Consider the following 12049-nt stretch of genomic DNA (forward strand, 5'->3'; position numbering starts at 1 on the left):
AATGACATATGGTAGCTTACTGAAGGTCACACAGTGATAGAAGTAAGCAGGACCGATATCAGAGGTAAGGAATATGGATCCTGGAGCCAGACTGCTCAAAACCCCACTTGCAACCTTTGTGACATTGGGCAAGTTTCTCCACCTCCTCGGAGTCAATTTCCTCATCTGTAAAATTAGGATAGGATAGTAACACCTGCCTTAAAGAGTTGTTGAGAAGAAAAAAAACTGCAAACACTTGGAACAATGCCTGGTACCTATTAAGTGCTTGTGCACACGCTCTCTCTTTCTCTCTCTCTATACATGTATATATATATATCTTCTGTTATTATATATGTATACATATATATACATGTATAATGTATATATGCATATATATATGTGTGTGTATATATATATAAAATCTGTCAATAACATTTTTGAGAGAATCAATATCTGTGGAACATTATATCTTTGGGCCTATTTAATAGATGGAGAAACTTGAGACTCAGATCAGCTCCTTCACACCCTCACAGCTAGTGAGTGACAGACCTGAACTTGGGACTTCTGGTTTGATCCATTGCTTTTTTCCATTGTTGTACTTTGTCTCCCTTCCTACTGGTTGTACCAGAAATATGGATACAGGATTGTATCCTTTGCATTGCTTGCAGGGCTAGCCAATGGTCAGAGTGAATAGTGGTCTCAGAAAAGACATTCACTAGTGCCCCTTACTTGCAGTCCTGGAGGAGTTACCATCTTTGGCTGCCAGATTGATGTGTTGACAGTTTAGGTATATCTAGACATCACAGGGCATCCAAATAATGCTCTCCCTAGTACTGTCTATAAGATTGGAGCTGCTTTGTGTTCTTGAGCATCACTCTGGATTTCTGGAATGAAATCCACCTAGTGTGAATCTTTCCTAATGTTAAAATATAGCAGATAAACTGGATCTGGCATGCCAGATGACCACATTGGACCCTGTGATCTGAAGGATGGGGGCATATCAGGGCCTGTCTCCTCCCTGAAGAGGCCACTGTAACTTGCTTCTTGTCAAGAATGTGTAAGGGCTCCTGTGTCACCTGTCTGCAATCATGCCTGGTAGACTGTTATCCATATTTCTTGCTGTTCTTTGTCTAAGCAGAGAGAATGGGGGAAAGAAGGGGAAAGTGAAGACAAAGTCTCTGGAAAAGCAGGATCCATAAAAGAGGCTCTTCTCTCCTTCCTTCTCCCCCCAGGCTCAGCTCGTCCAAGAATAAGCTGATGCTGTTACCATCTTTCCTTTCTTCCACACTCCTGGGGACATGGGGTATAATTAATTATCTGGTTGCCACGTCTTTCTTCATTTGTTACATTTTGCTCTTTCAGTGTCCCCTTTTCACCGTACCCTAGGTCATCATTTGCCTGATGTTTGTCTGACCAGGAGATTGAAGACACAGGTCAGCATAGGATACCAGGGCTCAGCTGAGGCCCTGACAGGAACCTCCCTCAGCAACAACAAGTGATGGCAAAAATATTGGTGTAAGAGTCTGAAATGCAGATTCTATTTCAGAACCGAAGGGCTGACAAAGACAGAACTAAACAAGAAACCTTGGCTTCTGGTCAGTGCCACATTCAGAGACAAGGTATTCCTCATCTAAGTCCCACAGCATTCTCTCCACTTCTGTTCCTCAGCAGAACCTCAGAAACCTATAGATGCATCTTCTGTTATAGCCAGATGCTTTTCCAGGAAGGTAGAGGCTTGTTTTCAACAAATGAATTATATTTAGCTTAACTTGATGTCATGTGTGGTTGTGGCTGAAAGACTGAGCTTCAGAGTCAGACCCAAATGGTTTTAATCCGGGCTCTTCTGCCTAATAGCTATGTGTCTGAGGAAATGTACTTCGTCTGTTAAGCCTTGCTTTCTACAGCTACAAAATGGGGAGGAAAATAATACATATCACAGGGCCATTGTAATTAAGAAATGATGTAGGGGTGCCTGGGTGGTTCAGTCGGTTAAGCATCCAACTCTTGATTTTGGCTCAGATCATGATCCAGTTCCACATCAGTCTCGAGCCGTGTGTCAGTCTCTGTGCTGAGTGTGGAGCCTACTTAAGATTCTCTCTTTCCCCCTCTGCCTCTCTTCCCAGCTTGTGTTGTTCTCTCTCTCTCTCTCTTCTCTCTCTCAAAAAAAAAAAAAAAAAAAGCAGACAAACAACAAAAAAAAAACAATACTTAAGTCTCCACTGTGTTTACCCTCAGTTGGATGTACAGGGATGCAGCAGAGGATAAGAAGGTCTCTGCTGGGGGACCTGGGTGGCTCAGTTGGTTGGACATCTGACTCTTGGTTCGCTCAGGTCATCATCTCACAGTTTCATGGTTTTGAGCTCCACGCTGACAGTGCAGACCCTGCTTGGGATTCTCTCTTTCCCTCTCTCTTTGCCCCTACCCCCACTTGCACTGTCTCTGTCTCTCTCAAAATAAATAAACTTAAAAAAAATCGTCTCTGCCTTTGAAGAAGTCTGTACTTTATACATGAATAGATAAAAACTAGTACTTACCCATGGGAAACTATCTAGTAACACTCTATATGGGCCATCTCCTAGACCTTGGGCATGAAACTGAGCAAGAGACAGGTGCCTGACAGTGGTACTTACATTCGGGTTGGGGGTGTGCATTGAAGGCAAAATTATAGCACAGAGGGTATTAGGAAGTATGTATGTACAGGGTACAGTTTCAACTAAAATAGGGAAGGTTCTGAGAACTGACATTTGAGCAAAAACTGAAACGAGATGAGGAAGGAACCATGCTGTTGTCTGGAACAGGAATTTCAGAAGAAGGAACTGCAGAGGCAAAGCCTCTGAGTCAAGGGAGCATTTAGACAGCCCCAATAAAGGGAAGGATGGTAGGAAATGAAGCCAAAGAGGTAATGGGGAAATAGAAACTTGGGCCATTGTGAGAATTTCATATTAGCCAAGTGAGGCAAGAGTGAATAAGCATTATGAAGGAATTAAGTGGTGAGCTAATTGGATAAAATATTCAATATATAAATAAAATACTCAAAAATCAAGTCCTTCAAACACATTTTCTTCATACTGTTTTTATGTATGTCTGGATTGAAAATTATTTATTGTCCATGATTTGGAGTTTTATCCTTAAATTTTGAGGTGGGAGAAGTTCCAGTTCTAGTGATGGTAAAGTAGATTTATCAGATTCAATCTCCAGGGGGAAAAATTATAAGCTCTCAACAAAATATATTTTATTTTATTTTTTTTTTTTAATTTTTTTTTCAACGTTTATTTATTTTTGGGACAGAGAGAGACAGAGCATGAACGGGGAGGGGCAGAGAGAGAGGGAGACACAGAATCGGAAACAGGCTCCAGGCTCCGAGCCATCAGCCCAGAGCCTGACGCGGGGCTCGAACTCACAGACCGCGAGATCGTGAACCTGGCTGAAGTCGGACGCTTAACCGCTGCGCCACCAGGCCCCAACAAAATATATTTTAAAAAATGATTGTTTGAGGTCATTGAAGAACAAACAGAGCAGGCAAAAACCAGAGAGGGTTTGACTTGTAAAATAAGGGATAGACATTGGGTGAAGCCACGGTTGTGCGGCTTTTCTTTTGAGGGTATTCTCTAAGGCGATGGCTGGAACTCAAATGAAAGCTGAAGACTTTGGGATTGACAAAACACTAGGAGGGGAGGGAGAATCCTGGAAGAGGGGAGCAACAGAGTCTATGTATAAACACCCCTCAACTATTTGGTTGACCTCTGAATTGTACACGGGTGAGTGAGACCTTCAAGGCCTAAGGAGGAAACAACAGCTGGAGGGCCTAGTCTGCTGATCTCATATTTCAGCTGTTGCCCAACAGGGAGATAGATTTTATAGTCAGAGACCTACCAGGTTGGAAGGGCATGGGTAAGTACTTCAAGTTTTCAATGAGACCTTGGAAGGGCCACAACTTGAAATTACAGAGGCTGTCCCCAGACAATGGAGGGAGTCACCTTAGGACTAAGGGCACACCTTTCCCAACAAAGTACAACATAAAGCCTCCATAAGTTCGAGGTTATCCTTTAGTAATTCAGCTGCCTGCTAGACATAACTCACTCTTCAGAGAATGATAATGGAATTCATAATCTCTTCAATGTATCATCCAAAGTAAAAGATTCAACATGTGAGGAAGCTGGAAAATATGTCCATGCTCAAGAGAAAAATAAGTTTTTAGAGACCTACAAACAACCCAGGTGTTGGAATTCAGAGACAAGACCTTTAAAGAAACTATAATAGGGGTGTCTGGCTGGCCCGGTCAGTAGAGCATGCAACTCCTGATCATGGGGTGGTAAGTTCAAGCCCCACATTGAGAGGAGAGTTTGCTTAAAATAAATAAATAAATAAATAAATAAATAAATAAATAAATAAAATCTTTGGGAAGAAAAAAAAAGAAACTGTGATAAATATGTTCATGTGTACAGCAAAAAAAAAAAAAAAAAAGGTTACAGTAGGGGAATGGATAGGGACTTTCAGTAAAGATTGGGAGATTTGGGGGGTGGGATCCAAATGGAAATTCTGTAACTAGAAAAGATAATATGAAATAAAAAATTAATTAGTGGGATTAACAGAACCTGAAGAAAAAAAGACAGGAACAGGAAAAATGACATAAGTTTAAGAGAGATTATTCAAACCAAAGTACAGAAAAAAGATTTAATAGAAAATAAATAGAAGCTCAGTGACTTCTGGGATAGTGTCAAGAAATCTAACATATGTATAATTGGAGTTCCAGAAAGGGTGGAGGTGGAGGAGACTAGGGCAGAAGAAAAATATTGAAGGAATATTGGCTGAAATTTTGCCAAATTTGGTCACAAACAGCAACCCACAAATCCTGGAGGCTCAGTTAATTCCAAGCAGGATAAATGCAAAGAAGGACATGCCTAGGCCTATCATGGCCAAACTGCTTTAACAAGAAAAAAGAAAAAGAAAAAAGAAAAAATTGTATAAATTTTTTTTTAATGGCCCAAGAGGGAAAGCACACACACACATACTTGTTACCAGAATGATAGTCACTTTTGTCAGAAATAGAGGAAGCCAGAAGATAATGTAATAACATCGTTACAGTCCTAGAAGAACACTATCATTTTAGACCCTATACCCAGAGAAACCTTATGTTTTATATGTAAGGGCAAAATAAAAACATTGTCAGATTAAAACAAAAACAAAAATAAACTGAAAAAAATTACCAGATGACTGACCCACAATATAAAAAAAGTCTAGAAGAAATAATCCAGGCTGAAGGAAATTAGTACCAGATGGAAAATTAATTCTATAGGAAGGGAGGAAGGGTTGCCAGAAGAAATGATAAATATGACTAAATAAAAAATTATTTTTTTCTTGTCAATTTATAAAAGTAAATTGACTTTTTAAACCGAAAATAATAACAGCAGTGTATTTGGGGGGGTTTGTAACACACATAGAAGTAGAATGTATGACAGATATAGATAAATAGATAGGTAGATAGATATAGATGGCACAAGAATGGAATAGGGTGTAAGTGGAATTTCAAGTTTCTTTTTTTTTTTTTAACGTTTATTTATTATTGAAAGTCAGAGAGAGAGCATGAGCAGGGGAGGGGCAGAGGGAGAGGGAGACACAGAATTTGAAGCAGGCTCCAGGCTCTGAGCTGTCAGCACAGAGCCCAAAATAGGGCTCGAACTCACAAAGTGCGAGATCATGACCTGAGCCGAAGTCAGACACTTAACCGACTGAGCCACCCAGGTGCCCCTGGAATTTGAAGTTCCTTGCATAGTGTGATGAATTCAGGATGTGTATTATAATCTTAAGAACTAGCACCAAAGAAAGAAAGATGGAGGGAGAATAAGGGGAGAAAAGCTTAAAAGTTTGATTGAAAGAAGAGAGGAGAAACAAACAGAAATAAACTCTACTTAAACCTGACTATATCAATAAATTATGATATATTGAATATAAATAAATATTCAATTTATAAATATTATATGTTGAAATAAATGAGCTAAACTAATTAAATGACCAAGATCATCATGTTGGATAAAAATTTAAGACTCAACTATAGTTGTATATCTCAATTTGGAAAGGAAAAAAAAGGCTATGTAAGAATGTTTATAGCAGTTTTATTCATAATTGTCAAAAACTGGAAACTCCCAAATGGGCACTGTATTCCACAACTATAGAATTAATTTTCTTTTCAAATATTCAAGTAATACATGTTCAGGTAATACATGTGAATCACAGCTAAGCTTTTTTGATTATCAGTCAAATGAAGTAGACTATGGCACCCTTTTTGTAAGTCAGGAAACAAGTCTCAGAGGAAGATTGGTCTTGTCCAAGATGGTAGTCTTGATGAGAGGGAGGACATTCTCACCAGGAAGATGAACAGTGAACATCTGTTCAACGTTAAAACTGTTCTTTCTACTTAAGAGCTCAGAGGGAGTTAGAGTATTAGATCTAGAAGCCAAGTCTCTTGAATCCTAGTATAGGAGCTATAAATCTGTATCATTTTCTTAATATACTCTAACAGAAATTTGTATAAAAAACCCATTTGCTCACCATTGTCAGTCTAACCAGTGGGAATCTGTTTTATTGGTCAGCTGAGTGATAAAACCTTGTCCTGATGGAAAGTTTTACCTTTTTTAATTTTCCCATTATTTTGAGTTTATGCTTACTAAGGAGGAAGCCAAGGCAAGGAGATAGCCAAGAACATTTTAATTGAGTCAAGTGGGACATGCTTTAATCAAGTCTTTGGTGTTACAACTTGTGGAAAATGCCTTGCTATCTCTTATTCATCTCACCAAATCAGCATTTCAGTTTGGTACTCATGAGTGTTTAGAGAGTCATTGATGAACTAACTAGATTTCCTTTGGAGAATAGCTGAAGCTTCTGGAGGACAACAGTCTTAAATGAGACTGAAGAAGTATGAGATCACAATAGAAAATAATAGGAACAAAGGGAGTTATTGATTGATGATTCATAAATCTAGATAATCTCAAACACTTGTTTATTCCAGCTTTCCTTGTGGGTATACAGTGAACACTGTTGATTGCTTCCCTTATGTCCATTGCCCCCTTTCTCCTTCCTGGCAGCACCTTAATTTCTGTTAAGACATCTCTGTTGTTCTGGGGAAGGCGGCTCAATCTACCCTTAAGATTTGGCCAGTCAGCCATTCCATTCCCCTGGCCACCCATGTTTTGGATTGGGCCTGTGGCTGAAGCAAGTACGATCTGAGCAAACTCTCATGGTGTGGTAATGTGGGTGTAATTTTGTTTGATCAGGAAGTGACTATCAGTCATGACCCTAGGCTTATAAAAGAGTTCACCCTAAGTGGATGTGCAATTGGAATGAAGGAGGTAAGAGACCAGGGCCTTCCCATCAGGGCTGCTCTGAGGGTTGAATGAGATCTCATCCATAAAGCACCTTGAATAAAATCTGGCATAAAATATAAATTCATGTTTTAAGGACTTTTGAGTTAGTAATGACAGAAACTACTTCAGACAAACTTTTTAAAAAAAAAAGAGAAAGAAAGAAAAAGAAGAAATGTATTGGTATAATATTAAGCTGAGAAAATTGAAGAAAATGTGCTAGCTATCTGGGCAACTCTAGGGACTTTGGACCTAAAATCATATTTCAGTGCCCCAGCACTCTCCTTGTGTCCAATTACTGCCTGTCTGTGGTTGTGTTTCTTTTCTCTAGGTGATAAGAAATGAAGGTCACCAGCAGCCCCCAGTCTCCCCATCTTTGTGACCCAAAAGGCAAGGTCCTTACTCCTGGAACTCCAAAGTGAAAAATATTAAGGAAGGTTTCTGACCTCTTGAGTCAAACTCACATCCCTGGACCAATGGCTATGGCCAGAGTAGGGCCATATGTGCTCCACCTAACACTCCCTAGGTAGGTGTGGGGCGCTATGAGTGGTAGCCCCACCAGAATCATGTTTTCACTGCATAAAAAACAATTTCCCCCAAATGGTGCTAAATAGTAAAACAGTGTCCATAGTTATTGAGTATTGCTTTCCTTTCTAAACAGATTTATTCTCCTCTCTCTACTGGGGGCAGGCAGGGAAAATAGGAAGTGAGGTTGGTTAAGTGTGAATTTTATTGTTCATCACTCTCATAGTAGAAACGTTTGCATGTATTAGCCTAATTCATCTCATTTCATCTTTTTATTTAATATTTATTTATCTTAGACTGTACACACAAACGGGAGTAGTGGGGGAGCAGAGAGAGAGAGGGAGAGAGAGAATCCGAATCAGGCTCCATGCCGCACCGCAGAGCTCGATGCAGCTCCATCTCATAAACCCATGAGATCATGACTGAGCTGAAATCAAGAGTTGGACACTTAACCGACTGAGCCACTCAGGTGCCCCTCATCTCATTTAATCTTTGCTGCAATACTGTGTGGTAGATACTATTGCCTTTTCAGCCAGAAGACAAGATCAGGCTAAGAAACCAGACCCGGGAACACAAATATATATGTGATAGAGCCAGCAGCTGAAGCGGGGTCCACTTGTCTCCCCAGTGTACCATGGTCCTCCGAATGAAGGAAGAAGCTATGCTTCCCTGGTCAACCCTCGTCACTCTCGTCCTCCCTCCGCATCATGAGCCTGCATTAGAACTTGAAACCTAGGTTTCTCCAGACCTATAAGGACATTCTTGTCTTATCTCACAGCAGACAAAGGATGTGCTCCCCATCTTACACACTAAAGTGCTTGCGTGTTGACCTGGAGAAGCTGGAGAACACATTTCTGAAAATAGCTTTTTACTTAAAGTGGTGAAACGGTTGTAGCAAGAGCTGCGTGGCCTATATTTGAATCCCACCACTTAGTACCTGGGCAGCATATTCTGTGCCTCATGCATGAAGTGAGGCTATTGATAGAACCTAGCTCACAGTGTTTGTTGTAAGGATTAAATGAGTTGATATATAAAGCACTTAGAACAGAGTGTGGTTCACAGCATGTCATTTATCAGTGTTAGCTCTCTATTAGAAGTGTTGTGGTTTGTCGTCATTAGTGAGCTCTTCTGATTAATGCCAAAGCAGGCAGCCTTTTTGCTTAAGGAATCTTCATTTGGCTAGTTGGGATCACATCTGGGATGTATGCGCTTGGCTCTCAAAGGGGTTAAACCTGTCCTAGTGTAATATAAGGCAGAAATAAATTACTTATGATTTGGAAATACAGTTGTAAGGGGGAAGCAGTCTCCCTGTCTCATCCTGTTCACACACCTATTATTAACATTTCCCCCATTAATGTCCCCTAATCATATCTACATGCTGATCTCCCATGGACAGTCAGTGAAGTGGAGTACAGTGTCCACAGTGAAGAGCTAGGACAGCCTGGCAGAACTCCAGGGTTGCAGGGCCCCCAGAGAGAATTTGAAGAGCACTGTATGTGACACATCAATCACTAAGTCACAGGGAAATGGAGGACTGCTTACTCTCACTGACTGGGTAAGCTTGATAGGTTGTGGGGTGGCCCAGTGCTGGGGCTCTTTCTCTGTCTCTGTGAAGCTCAAATCAGATTAGTACCTGATTCAGGGATTGGATCTGAGTCATTTGTAGTTGATAAATCCCAAGAGTTTGCCCCTACATCAGCAGCCTCCATATGTTGTTAAGCTGTTTAGTGATTGCTCCGGTCTGTTTATGAATCTCTCTTTGTAATTTTTCCATCTATTTGCTCTACAGTTAAATGATTTTTCCATGTAAGACATTTATAGCAAAAACTTCCCCCATGTCTCTGCAACTGAAAAGACATTTTATTCAGAAGCAGAACCTTGGATTTTTCAAACTGTATCTGGATCAAAAGACAAAAGTCAGCCTACTTCAGAATCAAAGTGAACACTTGTAGACTTTGATTTCAAAAAGCTCATAGGATGGATGAGCATATTTTGTAATAGTAGTTTACTCCAAATACCTGAATGTTGCCAAGTGTGCAGTGTGTGGCCTACCCTTTATTACAAATATTCCTGTGTGTAAAATAGAATTCTCCTGGGGCGCCTGGGTGGCGCAGTCGGTTAAGCGTCCGACTTCAACCAGGTCACGATCTCGCGGTCCGGGAGTTCGAGCCCCGCGTCAGGCTCTGGGCTGATGGCTCAGAGCCTGGAGCCTGTTTCCGATTCTGTGTCTCCCTCTCTCTCTGCTCCTCTCCCGTTCATGCTCTGTCTCTCTCTGTCCCAAAAATAAATAAAAACATTGAAAAAAAATTAAAAAAAAAAAAAAGAATTCTCCTTACAGCAATGAGAACAACATCTGACTACATTTGGTGCTGTTCTTGATAGGAGATCAAGCTTAACAACTGCATTCTGGCATTTGTTCCCCTTCTCACCCACTGCTCGTTGTATGCATAGAATGAATAAACCCCTAGCATGTTCTTTCTTGGTTCTTACTTCCCAGATGTGTCTACCCACTCACTCGGAGAGAATAACGGGTCTCACCTTCATACTTCAGTAGAACAATGTGTATCCTCCCATTACAGTACTTACCACATTACATAACAGTTGTGTGTGATCCCTCTCCAGCTCTGGTGGAGTATCAGAATCTTGAAGATAGGTATATTCTCATTCATCTTTGTATTTTTGACATTCAGCATGATGCCCAGACAATAGACATTCAGCAAATATTTGAATGAATCATCATTTTATACATAAAGAAATGGATGATTAGTGAGGTTTAATGACTTTGACAAGTCAGTGTAGAAATAGGCCTAGAACCCAGTTCTTAAGTACCCCTTCCCCCAGCCTCATCTTGGGTCTTTCTGTCATAGTAGGTGTTTGTGGACACGGATAGTAAAGTCCTACAAAGACATAATTTTATAATGAGTTCAGAAATGGCACAACAAAAGCCAAACCTATGACATACAAGATTGTATTGTATTGTAAAGCCTTTAAATTTTGTTTTTCTTTGGGAGTTGAGATGAGGTCATGAGATCAGACAGACACAGTAGTCAAGCATATGGAAAATCTTTATTGAGGAAGTGGTATTTTTAAGTTACAAAACTAAATTGGGATTAACTTGACTTTTAAAGTCACTTACTGGAACGTGTGATTGTACTTGCTGTTTATCATATGTTACGTTTCGGTATTAGCTCTAGTCAGACCTTCTGATTTGTCAGATCCTTGCCAAAGGGTCTCATAGAAGGTAACCTGGGACCGGAATGTTTCACTTAACAAAAGCCAGTCCTTCCACAGGCATGTGTTGATACCAACTGTGTGTCAGGCACTGTGCTAGGCTGGAGCAACAGAGAAGCCCCTTGCCTCACAGGAGCTATTAAGTCAGCTTTCCTCCCTAAATTGAACTTGTGCACAAAGTTGTAAATTTTGTGAAAGAGGTATATGTAGGTAACCTAACAACAAAGGAGTGGGGGTGGAAAGGCCCTGGTCAATAACGGTAACAATCATAACTACATTAATTGACTATCATGCCAGGTACTATTCTAAGCAATTTTGCATGCATTACTTACGTATTTGCTTTTGTTTTTCGAAGTTTTCCTTGTCTTGGCCCCTTCAGTATATTAAAGGATTTTTATCTCTGCATTCAAACCTTTGACCTTTTTGTTTTATGACTTGGGCTGTATTATTTGATCAGAGAGAGTCATTACAACCACCTGGCAGCTTTAGAACTGGATGTTTATATAGTGTATATAACAGGGAAAAGTTATTCATATCACTGTTTACTATTTCCCCCTTACTTTCTCCTGGTTTCCAAGGGGCATGGACTTTTGCTTTCTGGGTCTTCTCCCAGAACTCTACTTTGTTCTAGTAGGCTGAATGGGGCGAAAATGTCAAAATTAGGAAGACACATAATCTCTGTAATAAAAAATTAAAAGATGAAGAGGAAAGAGAATGCAGATTTACAACTGGGTTTGAAGGTTGGGGGCAGGGTAGGTTGGTGAGTGGGAGACCCTTGAACAACTGTAGTAATTATTGAGAAGATAAAAAGTGTGGATTATAACTTTGATTGCTTTTATATCCATTGAGAAATGCAAATAAAGACTGGAATTACTTTTTTTTTTTTTTTTTTTTTACCTTTGATTGCTGGATTGATGGCTCTAAATACCATTCTGCCCAGGACTAAGGTAATTCCA

The 12049-nt window shown here is 40.1% G+C and overlaps 1 protein-coding gene across 1 annotated transcript in view; it reads left to right on the top strand.

The window, feature by feature from the left end:
• GAB2 (GRB2 associated binding protein 2) overlaps positions 1–12049 on the top strand; it is a 189905-nt gene that overhangs the window by 26475 nt on the left and 151381 nt on the right. The gene's annotated exons all lie outside the window — the stretch shown is intronic.

Source organism: Lynx canadensis, chromosome D1 (assembly GCF_007474595.2).
Source record: "Lynx canadensis isolate LIC74 chromosome D1, mLynCan4.pri.v2, whole genome shotgun sequence".
NCBI classification, from domain to species: Eukaryota; Metazoa; Chordata; class Mammalia; order Carnivora; family Felidae; genus Lynx; species Lynx canadensis.